This window comes from Rutidosis leptorrhynchoides, chromosome 2 (genome assembly GCF_046630445.1).
Source record: "Rutidosis leptorrhynchoides isolate AG116_Rl617_1_P2 chromosome 2, CSIRO_AGI_Rlap_v1, whole genome shotgun sequence".
Classification (NCBI taxonomy): domain Eukaryota; kingdom Viridiplantae; phylum Streptophyta; class Magnoliopsida; order Asterales; family Asteraceae; genus Rutidosis; species Rutidosis leptorrhynchoides.
The window spans coordinates 703,781,968-703,803,917 of NC_092334.1; the positions used below are offsets into that span (position 1 = coordinate 703,781,968).

Here is a 21,950-nt window from a genome sequence, read left to right on the forward strand (position 1 = left end):
TTGTTTTGTTTAAGTCTCGTAACCTCACGATCCATTATTTCGACGGGTTCTTCAATGAATTGAAGTTTTTCATTGATTTGGATTTTGTCCAACGGAATAGTGAGATCTTCTTTAGCAAAACATTTCTTCAAATTCGAGACGTGGAAAGTGTTATGTACAGCCGCGAATTGTTGAGGTAACTCAAGTCGGTAAGCTACTGGTCCGACACGATCAATAATCTTGAATGGTCCAATATACCTTGGATTTAATTTCCCTCGTTTACCAAATCGAACAACGCCTTTCCAAGGTGAAACTTTAAGCATGACCATCTCTCCAATTTCAAATTCTATATATTTTCTTTTAATGTCAGCGTAGCTCTTTTGTCGACTTTGGGCGGTTTTCAACCGTTGTTGAATTTGGATGATCTTCTCGGTAGTTTCTTGTATAATCTCCGGACCCGTAATCTGTCTATCCCCCACTTCACTCCAACAAATCGAAGACCTGCACTTTCTACCATAAAGTGCTTCAAACGGTGCCATCTCAATGCTTGAATGGTAGCTGTTGTTGTAGGAAAATTCTGCTAACGGTAGATGTCGATCCCAACTGTTTCCGAAATCAATAACACATGCTCGTAGCATGTCTTCAAGCGTTTGTATCGTCCTTTCGCTCTGCCCATCAGTTTGTGGATGATAGGCAGTACTCATGTCTAGACGAGTTCCTAATGCTTGCTGTAATGTCTGCCAGAATCTTGAAATAAATCTGCCATCCCTATCAGAGATAATAGAGATTGGTATTCCATGTCTGGAGATGACTTCCTTCAAATACAGTCGTGCTAACTTCTCCATCTTGTCATCTTCTTTTATTGGCAGGAAGTGTGCTGATTTGGTGAGACGATCAACTATTACCCAAATAGTATCAAAACCACTTGCAGTCCTTGGCAATTTATTGATGAAATCCATGGTAATGTTTTCCCATTTCCATTCCGGGATTTCGGGTTGTTGAAGTAGACCTGATGGTTTCTGATGCTCAGCTTTGACCTTAGAACACGTCAAACATTCTCCTACGTATTTAGCAACATCGGCTTTCATACCCGGCCACCAAAAATGTTTCTTGAGATCCTTGTACATCTTCCCCGTTCCAGGATGTATTGAGTATCTGGTTTTATGAGCTTCTCTAAGTACCATTTCTCTCATATCTCCAAATTTTGGTACCCAAATCCTTTTAGCCCTATACCGGGTTCCGTCTTCCCGAATATTAAGATGCTTCTCCGATCCTTTGGGTATTTCATCCTTTAAATTTCCCTCTTTTAAAACTCCTTGTTGCGCCTCCTTTATTTGAGTAGTAAGGTTAGTGTGAATCATTATATTCATAGATTTTACTCGAATGGGTTCTCTGTCCTTTCTGCTCAAGGCATCGGCTACCACATTCGCCTTCCCCGGGTGGTAACGAATCTCAAAGTTGTAATCATTCAACAATTCAATCCACCTACGCTGCCTCATATTCAGTTGTTTCTGATTAAATATATGTTGAAGACTTTTGTGGTCGGTATATATAATACTTTTGACCCCATATAAGTAGTGCCTCCAAGTCTTTAATGCAAAAACAACCGTGCCTAATTCCAAATCATGCGTCGTATAATTTTGCTCGTGAATCTTCAATTGTCTAGACGCATAAGCAATCACCTTCGTTCGTTGCATTAATACACAACCGAGACCTTGCTTTGATGCGTCACAATAAATCACAAAATCATCATTCCCTTCAGGCAATGACAATATAGGTTCCGTAGTTAGCTTTTTCTTCAATAATTGAAACGCCTTCTCTTGTTCATCCTTCCATTCAAATTTCTTCCCTTTATGCGTTAATGCAGTCAAGAGTTTTGCTATTTTGGAGAAATCTTGGATGAATCTTATGTAGTAACCAGCCAATCCTAAAAATTGACGTATATGCTTCGGAGTTTTTGGGGTTTCCCACTTTTCAACGGTTTCGATCTTTGCCGGGACCACCTGGATACCTTCTTTGTTCACTATGTGATCGAGGAATTGAACTTCTTCCAACCAAAATGCACACTTTGAAAATTTAGCTTACAGTTTTTCTTTCCTCAATACTTCTAGCACTTTTCTCAAATGTTCTTCGTGCTCTTGATCATTCTTTGAGTAAATAAGTATGTCATCGATGAAAACAATGACAAACTTGTCAAGATATGGCCTACACACTCGGTTCATAAGGTCCATGAACACAGCTGGTGCGTTAGTCAATCCAAACGGCATAACCATAAACTCGTAATGACCATAACGCGTCCTAAAAGCAGTTTTTGGAATATCATCCTTCTTTACTCGCATTTGATGATATCCAGAATGTAAATCGATCTTCGAATAAACCGACGAGCCTTGTAGTTGATCAAATAAGTCATCAATTCTCGGCAGTGGATAACGGTTTTTGATGGTAAGTTTGTTCAACTCTCTGTAGTCAATACACAACCTAAATGTACCATCCTACTTCTTGACAAACAAAAAAGGAGCTCCCCATGGTGATGTGCTTGGTCGAATGAAACCACGTTTTAATAGTTCTTGCAGTTGGCTTTGCAGTTCTTTCATCTCGCTGGGTGCGAGTCTATAAGGAGCACGAGCTATTGGTACAGCTCCTGGTACAAGATCTATTTGAAATTCAACAGATCGATGTGGAGGTAGTCCCGGTAATTCTTTCGGAAATACATCGGGAAATTCTTTTGCGACGGGAACATCATTGATGCTCTTTTCTTCAGTTTGTACTTTCTCGACGTGTGCTAGAACAGCATAGCAACCTTTTCTTATTAGTTTTTGTGCCTTCAAATTACTAATAAGATGTAGCTTCGTGTTGCCCTTTTCTCCGTACACCATTAAGGGTTCTCCTTCTTCTCATACAATGCGAATTGCATTTTTATAACATACGATCTCTGCTTTCACCTTCTTCGGCCACTCCATGCCAACTATTACATCAAAACTCCCTAACTCTACTGGTATTAAATCAATCTTAAATATTTCGCTACCCAGTTTAATTTCTCGATTCCGGCATATATAATCTGCTGAAATTAATTTACCGTTTGCTAGTTCGAGTAAAAATTTACTATCCAATGGCGTCAATAGACAACTTAATTTAGCACAAAAATCTCTACTCATATAGCTTCTATCCGCACCCGAATCAAATAAAACGTAAGCAGATTTATTGTCAATAAGAAACGTACCCGTAACAAGCTCTGGGTCTTCCTGTGCCTCTGCCGCATTAATATTGAAAACTCTTCCGCGGCCTTGTCCATTCGTGTTCTCCTGGTTCGGGCAATTTATAATAATGTGGCTCAGTTTTCCACATTTATAACAAACTACATTGGCATAACTTGCTCCGACACTACTCGTTCCGACACCATTTGTTCCATTCGTTCTGTTAACCCCTGGTCCGTAGACCTCATACTTTGCCGCGCTATGACCATTTCTTTTACACTTGTTTCAAAATTTGGTGCAGAACCCCGAGTGATACTTTTCACACCTTTGGCATAGCTGCTTCTGATTGTTGTTGTTGTTGCGGTTGTTATTGTTGTTGGGATGATTGTTGTAGTTACTGTTGTTATTGTTGTTGTTGTTGTTGTTGTTGTTGTTGTTGGACCGTTTATTGTAGTTGCGATTGGTGTTGCGATTGTTGGGATAGTTGTTGCGATTATTGTTGTAATTGCTGTTGTTGTTGTATTGGTGATTCTTATCACCGTTTTCCTCCCACTTTCTTTTGACTTGCTTCACATTGGCCTCTTCAGTCGCATGTTCTTTAATTCTTTCCTCAATCTGTTTCACTAGTTTGTGAGCCATTCTACATGCCTGTTGTATGGAGGCGGGCTCGTGTGAACTTATATCTTCTTGGATTCTTTCCGGTAATCCTTTCACAAACGCGTTGATATTCTCTTCCTCATCTTCGAACGATCTCGGATACAATAGGCACAATTCTGTGAATCGTCTTTCGTACGTGGTAATATCAAATCCTTGGGTTCGTAACCCTCTAAGTTCTATCTTGAGCTTATTGACCTCGGTTCTGGGACGGTACTTCTCGTTCATCAAGTGCTTGAATGCTGACCACGGTAGTGCGTAAGCATCATCTTGTCCCACTTGCTCTAGATAGGTATTCCACCATGTTAACGCAGTACCTGTGAAGGTATGCATAGTGTACTTCACTTTGTCCTCTTCAGTACACTTACTTATGGCTAACACCGATTCGACCTTCTCGGTCCACCATTTCAATTCGATCGGTCCTTCGGTTCCATCAAATTCCAAAGGTTTGCAGGCAGTGAATTCTTTGTAGGTGCATCCTACACGATTTCTTGCACCGTTAGCTGCATTGCTAGATTCGGAGTTATTGTTGGTATGTAGCGCAACCTGTACTGCGGCTATGTTTGCAGCAAGAAAGGTACGAAATTCCTCTTCGCTCATATTCATGGTTTGTCGAGTAGTCGGTGCCATTTCCTTCAAATAGTCAAATGAAACAAGTTAATCATACAGAATATTAAGAGTAGTCAATAATATCTCGTAGCATAATATGAACTCATTTATAAAAGCTTTTTCTTCATATTAGCGTTTCATAAGTTTAAATTCGGGTAGTACCTACCCGTTAAGTTCATACTTAGTAGCTAATATACAATTCAACTACTACAATTCTATATGAAAAACTGATTATAATAATATTTCGCGTTCAAACTTTTTCACAATATTTTACAAACTTACAATACCGCTTATTTTACATATAACATGAAATATAGCACACAATAACTTTGATACAAGATAGTTGTGAAGATAATTCTAGCTAGTGCACAAGTCATTCAGCAAAGGCAATAAAGACACGTAATTCATACGTCCAGAAACAAGTCATGCATTCTGGTTTTACTAGGACTACTTCCCATCCTTGGTCTTGTGGAACATAACCGTTATGGCCGTTGATAAGACAGCGTGTTGTAACGTCGTCAAAGGGACGAGGGTTACGTAATGTCCAACAGTCCCGTAACAATCTAAAAACCTTGTTTCTCACCCCAACTACTGAGTCCGTCACTTGTGGGAACATTTTGTTTAATAGTTGTAGCCCGATGTTCTTGTTCTCACTTTGGTGAGAAGCGAACATTACTAACCCGTAAGCATAACATGCTTCTTTATGTTGCATGTTAGCCGCTTTTTCTAAATCACGAAGTCCTATATTTCGGATATATTGAGTCAAAATAATTTCTTAACCCGTTGCGTAAAATAGCATTTGGGTTTCCCGCAATATATGCGTCAAAGTAAACACATCGTAACTTATGGGTTTCCCAATGTGATATCCCCCATCTTTCGAACGAAAGCCTTTTATAAACCAAGGAATTCTTGGAACGTTCTTCGAATGTCTTACAAACTAATCTCGCCTTAAATAGTTGTGCCGAGGAATTTTGACCGACTCTAGACAAGATTTCATCAATCATGTCTTCGGGTAGGTCTCTTAAAATATTGGGTTGTCTATCCATTTTGTGTTTTTATACTGTAAAATAGACAAGAGTTAGATTCATAAAAAAATACTTATTAATACAAGCAATTTTTACATATATCATAAAGCATAAGCACACTATATTACATATATCACACCACACGAATACAACTATTTTATTCCGACTCGCTCGTTTCTTCTTCTTCGGTTTTGGTTCATTTTGCCAAGTTTCTAGGGATATATGATGTTCCCCTAATACGAGCCGTCATTTTCCACATTGGTTTAGAAAAACCTGGTGGTTTAGAGGTTCCCGGGTTATTTTCACAACTTAAGAAATACGGGTGTTGACGATACATATAAAGTTCATCGGGTTTGGAATCAAATTTCTCTATTTTTATGCCCTTTCCCTTATTGTTCTCTTTTGCCTTATTAAATTGTGTTGGGGTAATTTCTATAACATCATCGGAATCCTTGTCGGGATCTGATTCATCGGAGAATTGGTAATCCTCCCAATACTTTGCTTCCTTGGCGGAAACACCATTGACCATAATTAACTTTGGTCGGTTGGTTGAGGATTTTCTTCTACTTAACCGTTTTATTATTTCCCCCACTGGTTCTATTTCTTCTTCCGGTTCCGATTCTGACTCTTCTTCCGGTTCCTCTTCGGGAACTTGTGAATCAGTCCACGAATCATTCCAATTTATATTTGACTCTTCATTATTATTAGGTGAGTCAATGGGACTTGTTCTAGAGGTAGACATCTATCACATAATATCAAACACATTAAGAGATTAATATATATATATATATATATATATATATATATATATATATATATATATATATATATATATATATATATATATATATATATATATATATATATATATATATATATATATATATATATATATATAGTTTTCAACAAAATTTGTTAAGCAATCATTTTTCAAGTAAACACAGTTGAAGTCCAGACTCACTAATGCATCCTAACAAACTCGATAAGACACACTAATGCAAAATTCTGGTTCTCTAAGACCAACGCTCGGATACCAACTGAAATTTCCCGTTCATATTGATTATAAACGTTCATATTAATTAATTTCGTTGCGAGGTTTTGACCTCTATATGAGACGTTTTTCAAAGACTGCATTCATTTTTAAAACAACCATAACCTTTATTTTATCAATAAAGGTTTCAAAAGCATTACGTAGATTATCAAATAATGATAATCTAAAATATACTGTTTACACACGACCATTACATAATGGTTTACAATAGAAATATATTACATCGACATATGTTTCTTGAATGCAGTTTTTACACAATATCATACAAACATGGATTCCAAATCTTGTCCTTATTTTAGTATGCAATAGCGGAAGCTCTTAGTATTCACCTGAGAATAAACATGCTTTAAACGTCAACAAAAATGTTGGTGAGTTATAGGTTTAACCTATATATATATATATATATATATATATATATATATATATATATATATATATATATATATATATATATATATATATATATATATATATATATATATATATATCAAATCGTAACAATAGACCACAAGATTTCATATTTCAATACGCATCCCATACATAGAGATAAAAATTATTCATATGGTGAACACCTGGTAACCGACATTAACAAGATGCATATATAAGAATATCCCCATCATTCCGGGACACCCTTCGGATATGATATAAATTTCGAAGTACTAAAGCATCCGGTACTTTGGATGGGGTTTGTTAGGCCCAATAGATCTATCTTTAGGATTTGCGTCAATTAGGGTGTCTGTTCCCTAATTCTTAGATTACCAGACTTAATAAAAAGGGGCATATTCGATTTCGATAATTCAACCATAGAATGTAGTTTCACGTACTTGTGTCTATTTTGTAAATCATTTATAAAACCTGCATGTATTCTCATCTCAAAAATATTAGATTTTAAAAGTGGGACTATAACTCACTTTCACATATTTTTACTTTGTCGGGAAGTAAGACTTGGCCACTGGTCGATTCACGAACCTATAACAAATATGTACATATATATCAAAGTATATTCAAAATATATTTACAACACTTTTAATACATTTTGATGTTTTAAGTTTATTAAGTCAGTTGTCCTCGTTAGTAACCTACAACTAGTTGTCCAACGTTAGATGTACAGAAAAAATTGATATATATTATCTTGAATCAATCCACGACCCAGTGTATACATGTCTCAGGCTAGATCACAACTCAAAGTATATATATTTTTGGAATCAACCTCAACCCTGTATAGCTAACTCCCTCATTACTGCATATAGAGTGTCTATGGTTGTTCCAAATAATATATACACATGGGTCGATATGATATGTCAAAACATTTGCATACGTGACTATGGTATCCCAAGATTACATAATATATTAGAATACATGTATAATACAATATAAGTTAGCTAGGATATGATTAATATAGATTTGTTACCAATTTTCACGTTGCTACAACAAGAAGAATTATCCAATCTTGTTTTACCCATAACTTCTTCATTTTAAATCCGTTTTGAGTGAATCAAATTGCTATGGTTTCATATTGAACTCTATTTTATGAATCTAAACAGAAAAAGTATAGGTTTATAGTCGGAAATATAAGTTACAAGTCATTTTTGTAAAGGTAGTCATTTCAGTCGAAAGAACGACGTCTAGATGACCATTTTAGAAAACATACTTCCAATTTGAGTTTAACCATGATTTTTGGATATAGTTTCATGTTCATAAGAAAAATCATTTTCTTAGAAGAACAACTTTTAAATCAAAGTTTATCATAGTTTTTAATTAACTAACCCAAAACAGCCCGCGGTGTTACTACGACGGCGTATGTCCGGTTTTACAGTGTTCTTCGTGTTTCCAGGTTTTAAATCATTAAGTTAGCATATCATATAGATATAGAACATGTGTTTAGTTAATTTTAAAAGTCAAGTTAGAAGGATTAACTTTTATTTGCGAACAAGTTTAGAATTAACTAAACTATGTTCTAGTGATTACAAGTTTAAACCTTCGAATAAGATAGCTTTATATGTATGAATCGAATGATGTTATGAACATCATTACTACCTCAATTTTTCTGGATAAAGCTACTGGAAATGATAAAAATGGATCTAGCTTCAAAGGATCCTTGGATGGCTTGAAAGTTCTTGAAGCAGAATCATGACACGAAAAACAAGTTCAAGTAAGATTTACTCGAAATAAGATTGTTATAGTTATAGAAATTGAATCAAAGTTTGAATATGAGTATTACCTTGTATTAGAAAGATATCTTACTGTAAATAAGAAAGATTTCTTGAGGTTGGATGATCACTCTACAAGATTGGAAGTAAGCTAGCAAACTTAGAAGTATTCTTGATTTTATGAAACTAGAACTTGTAGAATTTATGAAGAACACTTAGAACTTGAAGATAGAATTTGAGAGAGATTAATTAGATGAAGAAAATTGAAGAATGAAAGTGTTTGTAGGTGTTTTTGGTCGTTGGTGTATGGATTAGATATAAAGGATATGTAATTTTTTTTTCATGTAAATAAGTCATGAATGATTACTCATATTTTTGTAATTTTATGAGATATTTCATGCTAGTTGCCAAATGATGGTTCCTACATGTGTTAGGTGACTAACATGGGCTGCTAAGAGCTGATCATTGGAGTGTATATACCAATAGTACATACATCTAAAAGCTGTGTATTGTACGAGTACGAATATGGGTGCATACGAGTAGAATTGTAGATGAAACTGAACGAGGATGTAATTGTAAGCATTTTTGTTAAGTAGAAGTATTTTGATAAGTGTCTTGAAGTCTTTCAAAAGTGTATGAATACATATGAAAACACTACATGTATATACATTTTAACTGAGTCGTTAAGTCATCGTTAGTCGTTACATGTAAGTGTTGTTTTGAAACCTTTAGGTTAACGATCTTGTTAAATGTTGTTAACCCAATGTTTATAATATCAAATGAGATTTTAAATTATTATATTATCATGATAATATGATGTATGAATATCTCTTAATATGATATATATACATTAAATGTCGTTACAATGATAATCGTTACATATATGTCTCGTTTCAAAATCATTAAGTTAGTAGTCTTGCTTTTATATATGTAGTTCATTGTTAATATACTTAATGATATGTTTACTTATCATAATATCATGTTAACTATATATATATATATATATATATATATATATATATATATATATATATATATATATATATCCATATATATGTCATCATATAGTTTTTACAAGTTTTAACTTTCATGAATCACCGGTCAACTTGGGTGGTCAATTGTCTATATGAAACCTATTTCAATTAATCAAGTCTTAATAAGTTTGATTACTTAACATGTTGGAAACACTTAATCATGTAAATAACAATTTCATTTAATATATATATAAACATGAAAAAGTTCGGGTCACTACAAATAGCCCATAGTCTAATTTCCACAAGTGTCAGTCTTTTGTTCAAACCCCAATTATGGTCCAAAGCCCAATTACCCAATCTTAATATTTAGCCCAACATCACGATTACTTCGAATTAAATAAGCATAATAATAACTTAGTTACGAGACATTAATTTAAAAATGAAGAACATAACTTACAATGATTATTTATAGCGTAGCGTTACACGGACAGAGTTTCGATTTAAAACCCGTAAAACATTCTTACAATAACCCAATTATTATTAAACTTAAATTAAAATTATAATTATAAAATATATATATATATATATATATATATATATATATATATATATATATATATATATATATATATATATATATATATATATATATCGTATATGATATGAGAAAGGAAAAGAAAAAGGTGTAGTTTCTTCATTACTCCGTGCCTTGCTTTTATAGGAAAATTATTGATATTGTTGTACGTGGAATGTTAGCTGGCTACCATTCAAAGTTGAATCAATAATATCTCGTTGCGAATTATTGATTTGAAATTTTCACTTATGACCCTTTAACTATGCTCAATTAACAACTTTTTATTATTTATTATTATTCTTATTATGAATTATTTAAATATTATATTATATTCTTGTGCATAGTTGACTTGTACTTTCAGCTCCGTTGCGTCGAGCGTTGAAAGTTGGTTCATGTCTCGGTTCCGGATTTTCGAATGCCTTTTCGTATAATTTAATATCTTGTACTTTGCGTTTTACAGCTTGTACTTTTGTAATTTTGTGACGTTTCTCATCAATAAATTGAACCACTTGAATTGTACTTTGTACTTTTTAGGTTTTTGGTCATTTGCGTCTTCAAATCATCGAATCTGTCTTTTGTCTTCACCTTTTATTATTTAAATGAATATCACTTGTAAATAGAACAATTGCAACTAAAAGCTTGTCTTTCTTGAGAGATAATGCTATGAAATATATGTTCGTTTTTAGCATTATCAAATATTCCCACACTTGAGCGTTGCTTGCCCTCAAGCAATATAGAACTTGAATATAACTTTACCAGAATCACTTCTTTATTCTTCACACTTTGTACATCAGTGATTTCAATACGGCGGTATGAAAAATGATAGTAACGATGTGGTTTACAGTCCCACATGGCTATGAAAATTTAGATCCTTTAAGGAAATCGGATCTTTATGAAAACATTTGATCTTTTGAAAATTCAATCTAGCTTTTACCCTAGATTAGTTTTCTGATTTGACCCCCCATCGGTGTTGCAAAATATATTTGTGGATCAATATTTTAGCTAAAACTTTTAGGTTTGTGTAATCCACTGCTATCCCTGTATCAGAAAGCACACATCCAGTTTACTTGTTCCGTATATTACCTTTCGGCAAACTACCGTCCGGTTGTAAAGGAAAGCGATGAACAAGAAAATGTTAAGGCAATGTCTAATGACATGCAGTTAATCATAGTCTAAAATGTGTCGGATGCAAATACTATCCTTTGTAGGAGAAATAGTAAAGATCACCCTATGATTTTTCGGTCTGGCACAAGGTCCTGTCTTCGACCATGCTATGCAACCACCGTTCTTACGGTTGACACCCGATTTGGTTCAGGTGACCTAATGAATTCCAGGTGAATTCCTAGGATTTTACATTCAATGGTAATGAACGCATTAAAAATAGGTTTTCTGAAAACAAATCGGTTTGTAATTTGATCAAAATATTTTCTCGTTCAAGTTCGAGTTTAGATATCATCGAATTCCATGAGTTTGTAATTCTCAATCTTTAAGGTCAATCTCAAGGATTGAGTGATATCAGGCTTAAAAGCTGATTTTTAATCTTTAAGGAGATTATCCTTACTGGGGGTCTGATTCATTAGTCTTATCAAGCTAATTTGCATGGCACCCTCCCTATTTTACGAGACAGATCCTCTAATGGTTAGGATAAGTCTGACCACTTGGCGACCCTGTTTGATGCTGAGGTCCGTGGATTTCCTGCTGATTTTAGAGATGACTTTTCTTGATTTTTCGTCAACCTACAGCTGGTCTGGACGACAACTTCTTGACCTAAATCAAGAAGCGCGTGTCTTTTTTGGAAGACTTTACTTCCTTTTAATGATGTAATTGATTCATCGTGTAGATCCATCTTTCTTTCGAATATATTACAGTAAATCGGGTAAAACTGATTAGTTTAGTCCAAATCTAAAGTACCTGCAATAAGCTTGTACAGATATGTGATATATGTTTTAAAGAACTTGGTGAATTCTTTCCACACTCAGCTTTTATTTATTTCTTTCTTTGCCTTTTTATTCTCCTATATTCCATTTTAAATGAATTCTAACGTTTTGGGTTGTTTCTCCATTTATGTCCTTTCCAAGGTAACAATAATTTCGGTAGTATCACCTAGTTTTATCGTTCATAAATATGTATAAACATGATTTTGAATTCATTTATTTGAAAATTTTTCAAATTTTCACAAAATTTGGCAATTAAACCAAGTGTAAACCCGAGAGAATTTATAACCCTTCCCCACACTTGAGATCTTGCAATGCCCTCATTTGCAAGAAATCAGTAAAAATTTAAATTCATGAGGGTGATTAGCGTAGAAAAATGATTAAAATTACCGAGTTTGCAAACATATTGTTGTTATTTCACATTTGATATTTTGCGTCTTGTCGTCAAAATTAGTAGCTTTTGCTGAACTTAATGACAGTCTTTAAAAGTACGATGTTTTACCCTGTTTTGTACATAAGATAAACTACAAACATACATAATATTTTTATTATTTTTTTTATAAAATCTTTATTTATTAAAACATTTAAATGAATAATTTTTTAAAATTTTGTTTCCTTTTACTTTAGGTAGTTTCGGTATGTTTACCTAGTTCGTCCCTTGACAAAATTTTAAATTTGTCGTTTTTAAAGCGATTGTTTTAAAAGCAAAGATTTTTGGGTTTTTTTTTTTTATTTTTTTATTTTTTTGGTATACTTTAGATCAATAAAATTAAAAATAATGATAACAAAATTTGTCGCCCCGCACTCGGGTAAAGCAATTTCGGTTCCATGACCTAGTCTTCAACTTACGATGAATTTTAGAAATTATTTTTTAAACTTGATGAAATAAAGTAAATTTTATTTTTAAATTCACACAAAACGTAAATTTAGAAAGCAAAATAATTTCATATAAAACCTATAAAACAAAAAATTTAGAATGGGGGGAGAAAACTAGTTCTTTAGTGTCTGCTAGCGGAAAAGACCAATCAGATTCCATTCTCGGAACTACACGAGAACAGAACAACTAACTCTAGACAGCATTTTCTTTTTAGAATATTTGAGTCTCCCCACACTTAGGTAGCTGTGGTGTTGAAATTGTGATTAACTTCATCGTCAATTTCTCTTGGACCATAATCAACTTGCATATCTGTGACTTTTGCTTTAAGCCATTGGTCAGATTCCTGTGTAATATCCACAAATTCAACTAGTTTTTCCTTTTCTTTAGGAGATAGATTGGATACTAACCGGTTACATAACTTAAAGTTCCCCTTGGTTCTGGCATCGCGAATCCGTTTAATAAGTTACTTCATTGAACTGTTAATAAAGGTGTCATTTAATTTCGTATCAACAACGGGGTTCTTTGTTATCAGGTCATAATTAGGTTTTACTTCATATTCCCCATACTTAGGCGTTTTATTATTGTTAAGCACTACCGTTGGAGTTGATAAAACAATATGCTTCTCATCGATCGTTTTTATCGGTACAATGGTTTTGGTTGGTGGAGATTTAGACTTTCGACTCACAAAGGTGATCGATTTTTCACCATCACTAAGTGTCATTCTACCCTCTCTTACATCAAATAACGCCCTGGTGGACGCTAAGAATGGTCGACCTAAAATTAGAGGAATGTTTGGGTCCTCTTCTATGTCAATGACAATAAATTCGACTAGAAATGTTAAATTACCTACTTGAACAGGTAGGTTGTCAGCAATTCCAACTGGGTGCCTAATGGTTTGATCAAAGAGTCGGACACTCATCTCTGTTAAACTTAACTCACCTACTCCTAATTTCTTATATAATGAAAGAGGCATAACACTCACACTCGCACCTAAATCTGTTAGTGCATCATACATGACACAATCACTAAGTAGACAAGGAACAATAAATTCCCCCGGATCACCTAACCTGGGTGGAGGTTTTGGTGGAATTGTCTTCACTGGGTTTATCTTTACGGTTTTAGTTTCTTGTACTTTCTTATTATTCTTCTTCTTTCCAAAGGTATCACAAACTTTATTACCTATTACTTGCTCATACTCAACTCCTTTTCTTGGAAACGGGATGGGTGGTCTGTATGGTGCCACCACTGGCTTTACATACTTGGGTGGTGGTGGTGGTGGTGGTGTAACTTCTTCATTGTTACTCACATCTAAAACCTTCCCATCTTCTGGTGTTGGTTTTTTAGAATTTGTTGATACCATGTTAACATTTTCATTTCGAGGATTTACTTCATTATTACTCGGTAGCTTTCCTTGTTCCCTCTCACTCATCATGCTAGCAAGGGTACCTACATGTTTTTCTAGATTCAAAATGGAAGCTTGTTGAGTTCTAAATGACTGATCAAACCTCTCATTCGTTTGGGTTTAAGTTGCAATAAATTGTGTTTAAGATTCAACTAGCATTTGTACCATTTCTTCTAGATTTGACTTTTTCGCTTCAGTTTGTTGTGGTGGTTTATATAAGCTAGGTCTTTGTTAATTGAAAGTGTTGTTTTGAGTTGGTTGGTTATTCGGACCTTGTTGGTTGTACGAGTTATTGTTGGGTCCATTTGGATTGTAAAGAATGTTTTGATTTCAATTGAAGTTTGGCCTTGGCGGTTGATAATTATTTTGATAATTATTTCTCGGCCTTTGGTTCATGTAGGAAACATTCTCACGTTGTTCCGTCGTTTGCTCAATGTGACAATCTTTCATTAAGTGTGGTCCACCGCATTGCTCACAACTGATTCGTATTGCGTGAATATCTTTATTCATCTTTTCCATTCGTATCTCGAAAATATCTATTTTTGCGGAAACGGAATCAAAGTTATGGCTAGAATCGGCCCTAGCCGCTTTAGATGAATGAAAAATATCTTTTTCCTGATGCCACTCATGAGAGTGGGATGCTGTGTTATCAATAATTTTGTGAGCTTCGGTTGCGGTTTTCTTCATAATGGAACCACCAGCTACTGTGTCGATGTCTTTTCGTGTGGCGATGTCGACGCCTCTATAAAAAATTTGCACTATTTGAAAAGTATCTAAACCATGTTGAGGACATCCTCTCAACATCCTTCCGAATCTTGTCCATGCTTCATATAACGTTTCATTTGGCTTTTGCATGAACGTGGCAATTTCTCCTTGAAGTCTCACGGCTTTAGATGCCGGAAAGAATTTTTTAAGAAAATTTTCAACTAAGACATCCCATGTTTCAATCGCCCCTTCAGGTAATGATTCTAACCAATCTTTGGCTTCTCCTTTTAAAGTCCAGGGAAACAACATAAGATAAATAGTTTCATCCTCAACTTCTCGAATTTTAAATAGATTACAAATCCTATTAAAAGTTCGAAGATGTTCGTTTGGATCTTCTTTTGTTGTACCACCAAATTGGCACTGATTGGTGATCATGTGTAGGATTTGTTCTTTGATTTCAAAATCTGATGCTCTAACATCTGGCTGATTAATGGCGTGACCTTGGCCCTTGCGTATGGCTCTCATTCGGTCTTCCATGCTTTGAGGTTCTGTTATTTCTATTTTTGAATTTGTTGAATCTGAATCACTAGAAGATTCTGATTTAACGGTTTGTGGTTTAGGAGGAATGATTAGTGGTTCAGGATCTTGGAATTGTCCTTGAATATCCTCCGGGTTCTCGGTAGTGAAGTCGGGTTCAAAAAATGGATTATCGGAAATTTGAATTGGAGTACTTGGTTGACTAGATGACGATTCTAAAGAAAAATCAACGACAATATTGGCAAGATGCCTTGATCGAGTTACAGGTGGTGAACGTTTTGCTCGGTGCATTCACTGAATATCCTATTAGTTATAAAAGATAAAAATTATATAAATTATCAAATTAATAAACTTTTCTGATTTTGCCCACGTTTCGAATAGACAATAGATGCAGCAGGTAGCCAGGACCCTTTAAATCGGAAGCCCACAACTCGCCACTAACAAATCCAACTATTACTACGAACCAGAAAATTTGGATGTCTATCAATTTAATCGCTTAAAATAATTTTTCGTTTGAAATTTTAGAGAAGAAATAGAAAATTCTATGTCCTAAAAACTAGAGCGTCGAGAAATAAGAAAGAAAAAGAGCGCGTCGGAAAACGTCGAAAAAATAAAAGGTCGAAAAATAAAAATAAGAAAGTAGCGCGTCGAAACTTAAAAGGTACTAAAATTTATAAACAGCGTCGCAAAATTCTAAAGCACCTAAATCTTAATCTAAAGAAAAGGCACTTAAGGGATTTTACGGCAAATCTTAGAAATGTAGAAATAAAAATAAACTACGACAAAATTATGATTTAAAATTAAGGAAAAATTACTCTAAGTGAATCGTAAATTTACAATATTTTTGTGTTTTTCAAGATTTTAAGATCTAATTTTTTTTTAACTTAAAAAAAGTAGAAAAGTAAAAACTATTTAATTGTTTTTTAATTCATTTACTATTTATTGAATAGTAAATGAAACGAAATGAATTAATTTACTATTTACATGAAAGCGACATGATAGAAATTATTAATTATAAGTTACATAATATACCCCTGAAGTATTTAATAAATACGACTTTTTAGATTCAAAATTATTATTATATTATTATATTTTATTTCAATATTATTATATTATTATATTTATTAAATTATTATATTTAAATTAATATATCTTTAATCAGTCAAAAACTATAAAAAAAAAACTTAAATATCCCGTGAAGACACAAAAAGTGTCCCCGGCAGCGGCGCCAAAAACTTGATGTGTGCTCTAGTGGGTGTGTATGAAACGGCTATCAGTTTTATATTTATTTACTACAGGAAATCACCTAAATTAAACTAAAACACAAAAGGCAAGTATACCTATCGTGCAATAATATAGCTAAGGTAAAGTCCGGGAGGTCGATCCGTGGACACTATTATTGGGTGCCTTACTAGGTCAAATTAGTTAATTAAGTAGTTAAACTAGATTTAGTAATATATAGTAATTATAGGTAACTTTGGGGGGATTTACCGTTTAATGACCGGTTTGTCAATTTTGAGACTTATATCACAGTTAAAACCTAATGCAAAATATTAAATATAAATATAACTTATTTTAAAGAATAAAGTAAATGACAACAAATAAAAGTGCAATAACTAAAAATATAAATAAAGCATAAAAATAAAAGTGCGATAATTTAAAGTACAATAAATGAAAGTACGATGAGATATAAAATAAAGGAATTATGCTTATTTAAACTTCCGTAATCATGATGTTTGACATTTTGATTTTAATTTATTACCATGGGTTAATTATCCTTTGTCCTGGATTATTCGATACGTCTATCTGGTTTTTGTCCATAACAGTCCATTGGCCATAATTATAAAGTGCGAGTATCCTCGTCAAATTACCCTTATACCCGAAGTCAAATATTCCAACTAATTGAGGACTTAAACTGTAACAAGGTTTTAATACTTTGTTAACAATTACACCAATTTTCCTTGTATTAAATCACCCCTATTTTAATGAGTCCATTGACTATTAATCCATCCCCGTGTCCAGTCAAATGAACAATTATTAGTACTTATAAATATCTCGCCCATCGTATCCGATCGAGTGTATGTGGTTATTTATAGATACGTCAAATTGTAAATCTTTATATTAAATTAACGAACTATCATTTAGTTAAACAAATATAAAACCCATTAATAGCCCATAGTCTAATTTCCACAAGTGTCAGTCCTTTGTTCAAACCTCAATTATGGTCCAAAGCCCAATTACCCAATCTTAATATTTAGCCCAACATCACGATTACTTCGGCTTAAATAAGCATAATAATAACTTAGTTACGAGACATTAATTTAAAAAGGAAGAACATAACTTACAATGATTATTTATAGCGTAGCGTTACACGGACAGAGTTTCGATTTAAAACCCGTAAAACATTCTTACAATAACCCAATTATTATTAAACTTAAATTAAAATTAAAATTATAAAATATAAATATATATAAATATATATACAAATATATATATATATATATATATATATATATATATATATATATATATATATATATATATATATATATATATATATATATATATATATATATATATATATATATATATCGTATATGATATGAGAAAGGAAAAGAAAAAGGTGTAGTTTCTTCATTACTCCGTGCCTTGCTTTTATAGACAAATGATTGATACTGTTGTAGGTGGAATGTTAGCTGGCTACCATTCAAAGTTGAATCAATAATATCTCGTTGCGAATTATTGATTTGAAATTTTCACTTATGACCCTTTAACTATGCTCAATTAACAACTTTTTATTATTTATTATTATTCTTATTATGAATTATTTAAATATTATATTATATTCTTGTGCATAGTTAACTTGTACTTTCAGCTTCGTTGCGTCGAGCGTTGAAAATTGGTTCATGTCTCGGTTCCGGATTTTCGAACGCCTTTTCGTATAATTTAATATCTTGTACTTTGCGTTTTGCGGCTTGTACTTTTGTAATTTTGAGACGTTTCTCATCAATAACTTGAACCACTTGAATTGTACTTTGTACTTTTCAGCTTTTTGGTCATTTGCGTCTTCAAATCATTGAATCTGTCTTTTGTCTTCACCTTTTATTATTTAAACGAATATCACTTGTAAATAGAACAATTGCAACTAAAAGCTTGTCTTTCTTGAGGGATAATGCTATAAAATGTATGTTCATTTTTAGCATTATCACTAACCATCTTCGAGCTTATGCATAACTTCTTCATTAATCATATTTATTATTCATAAATTATATTCTTTAACCATAATCTTTAACATATTTTATTCTTAGTTTAATCACAATATAATTTATTCATTACCATCATACAATATTAGATAAACTATAAGAATTTAAGGATTAAATTAAACAAATTGGGTTCTAGTTATACCTTGAGAATGAAGGAAGAACAAGGATGATGATGATCGAGAACAGAAAACAGAAATGCACCAGCAACCGAGCTGTTTAACGGGGCTGTTTTGAGGACAGAAAACAGCAGCAAACAACAGAAATCGAGCTCCTTCTGAGCGGGTTTGGTCACTGAATAGTAGCAGCATAAATATACAGCAACAGGGGCTGTTCGGGGGTGGTTCTCGTGGTGGTTTGGCGGCCAAAAACGGCAGCAAAAGGCTTCATAATGTGGCGGTTGGGTGCTGATTTTAAGCTGCAAAACAGTAGCAAACGGGCGATGGTTTCGGGCTGTTTTGGGTCACGAAAGGCAGCAACAGCAGAAGGGGTGTTGGAGATGGTTTGTAGTAGCAAAGAAGGCTGCTCGTTAGTGGTGGTAAGGCTGCAAATTCGCAGCTGCAGAGTGGCGGTGGTGGTGTGTTGATTCTTGCGGCCGAAGGGGGGAAGGTGGTGGTGATGGTTTGGCCGTGAGCAAGCAAGAGGGAGAAGGAAGTTTGATTTGTGAATTGCACAAGATGGAGAGCTAGGTCCTTTTTATACTTTGAGTTTTAGAATCCTAATCAAACTAGGAGTCAAGAATTTGGATAAGAGTTGAAGAATTAGAAGTAGACTAGGATTAGGAGTTTGATTTAGTCTTTATCATTAAAATTTCATTTCCTTTTAAATTTTCCTAACCAATTTATATTTATATTTATTATTATTATTATTATTATTATTATTATTATTATTATTATTTTTTTTTTTTTTTTTTTTTTTTTTTTCACGGTTGTCATAATTACAATCTTCAAACTTACTTAAAATGATATATCGGACGTGTCCAAGTTACCCGTTACTCATTTCGATACTTTTTGGCTTAAATGGGTCAAGTGTCCAAACGGACGGTTTAAATTACATGGTTTATACCTATATAAAATTATCACTTTAGAACACCTCACACTATATGAAATAGTTAATATAAGTGTATTAAGTTCGTACAAAAAGTCTCAAGTCTCTAGCATTGGTCATATTTTTTTTTTTATAACCCGAAACATTTGCAAAAACACACGTTTAAAGTCGTATTTACAGCAGCAACTTCTATGATTTTTAGAAAAATGATCGCAACTCCAAATCAGTCACCGCCAATTGGAGATGCGGAGTTTTTAAGTGGAGAATCTACCCAATTTTTTGTATAGTCTCATTCGACCCAGAGCAGCCGCAGAAACAGCAAACGTACCCGCTGGTCGAATCAGTTTTTAACAGCACTTTTAATAAAATGAACAAAACTTTGAACGAGTATATATGGTTCAAGAAAAATCGAAATGACCCGATTCTTGAGTCTAAATTCAATAGCTTTTCAACGTCTACAATCCTATCAACCTAGGTTTTTAATTACACCTCGTTAACCGTGTCAAAAACGTACTTTTTCAGCCTTTCCCGAAATGTACCTTATTTTAATCCTAACTATTGACCCGTTCGCCCAATTTACGCAATATCTATATAAAAATTTAACTACTTTTCGTGAGTAATTCATCTAACAACTTATCATAATCAGTTACTAAGATTTACCCGCTCAGAATCAGATAAGCAGTTACGAATTTTTATATCAAAATCTATTTAAGCGTAGTTTTGGATCCGTTAATCGAAATCAAACAATTCTTAAATCAAAAGTTATTAATTTTTCAAGCTCTTTTCAAATATCATCATGCCATGATCAGATTATAAACTAAACTTTTCCATAATCTCAGTTTCTTATATGAATTTTCAACCCGAAATCAATTAATCATAACTTTTGATCTAGAAATCGAAATCACATGATATCTTAATGAAAAGTTATTAATTTTTCAACAGCAATACATTTATACACATATCATAAACTTAAAATAGCATGTTCATATCAGTAGCATACTGTTGACATATGTTTATGTAATAGATTTGTGGCGCACTGTTTTATTATTATTTTGTAATGTATTTACTGTGTTTACCATGGTAACTTGTAACTCTTGTAACTTAGGAGGTTCTCATATATAAACAACCTCCTCCCTTGTTAATAATCTAGTTATCCATTTTCAATATTATACATCTTATCTTTACTCTCTAGTGTTCTTGATAACTAATACTTCCAACCCACTAAACATCCATCAAAACCGTAGATCCAAGCTTCATTTGGGACTAACAATTAGTATCAGAGCGGGATTTACTATCTTGCTTGTTGATCCAAGGATTGAAGCTTCAAGAATCGTGTTTTTGGAGAGTTTGGTGTTCTTCGGTTGAGGTATCACAATTAAAACCCATTCGGTCACGAATTAGCTGTTGTATGTTAAATTCTTTTATTTTTATGCTTGTAATCTGTCTTAAATGATTGAACATGCACTAGAACTCGTATGATTTTTCTCAGTGTCACTTGTTTCTGTGTACTTTATGCTCGAAAATTTTTCCAGATTCCAATTTGTTCGATATTCTTTTTGTGATAAATTATGCTTATCATGTTTCTGTCGTATGAAAAAGACTTGTATGTCAAAATGATATGAATACTGTGTAACTTCTGGTATATTTGTGCTTAACTCATGTGCTTTATTCATAGTTCTTGCTTCATAGGTTCATATTTTTGCTGCTATGTTTAAAATACTATGACTTTGTCACTTTATTGCACATTATACTCGAAAAATGCTTGAAATTCTTCACTCCTGTCATGTTAAAACCTTTTAAATACCTTATAGATACATGATACATGCTGGTTTGCACTTAATCTTGACTAAATCTACTTGAAATTACTTGAAAATTGCTTAAGTTTTTTCCAGAATCTGTGCTCGAAAAACCCCATCTGGGTTTGAAACTGCTCGAAAACCTCTTAGGGTTGCTTCACTACAGTGAAACCCTAAGGTTT

General features: G+C 33.4%; 1 non-coding gene across 1 annotated transcript; it reads left to right on the forward strand.

The window, feature by feature from the left end:
• Positions 1–15,198: 15,198 nt before the first annotated feature.
• On the forward strand, positions 15,199–15,305 carry LOC139894716 (small nucleolar RNA R71). Its single transcript, XR_011775202.1, has one exon. It is a non-coding gene; the product is annotated as a small nucleolar RNA R71 (small nucleolar RNA).
• Positions 15,306–21,950: the final 6,645 nt, after the last annotated feature.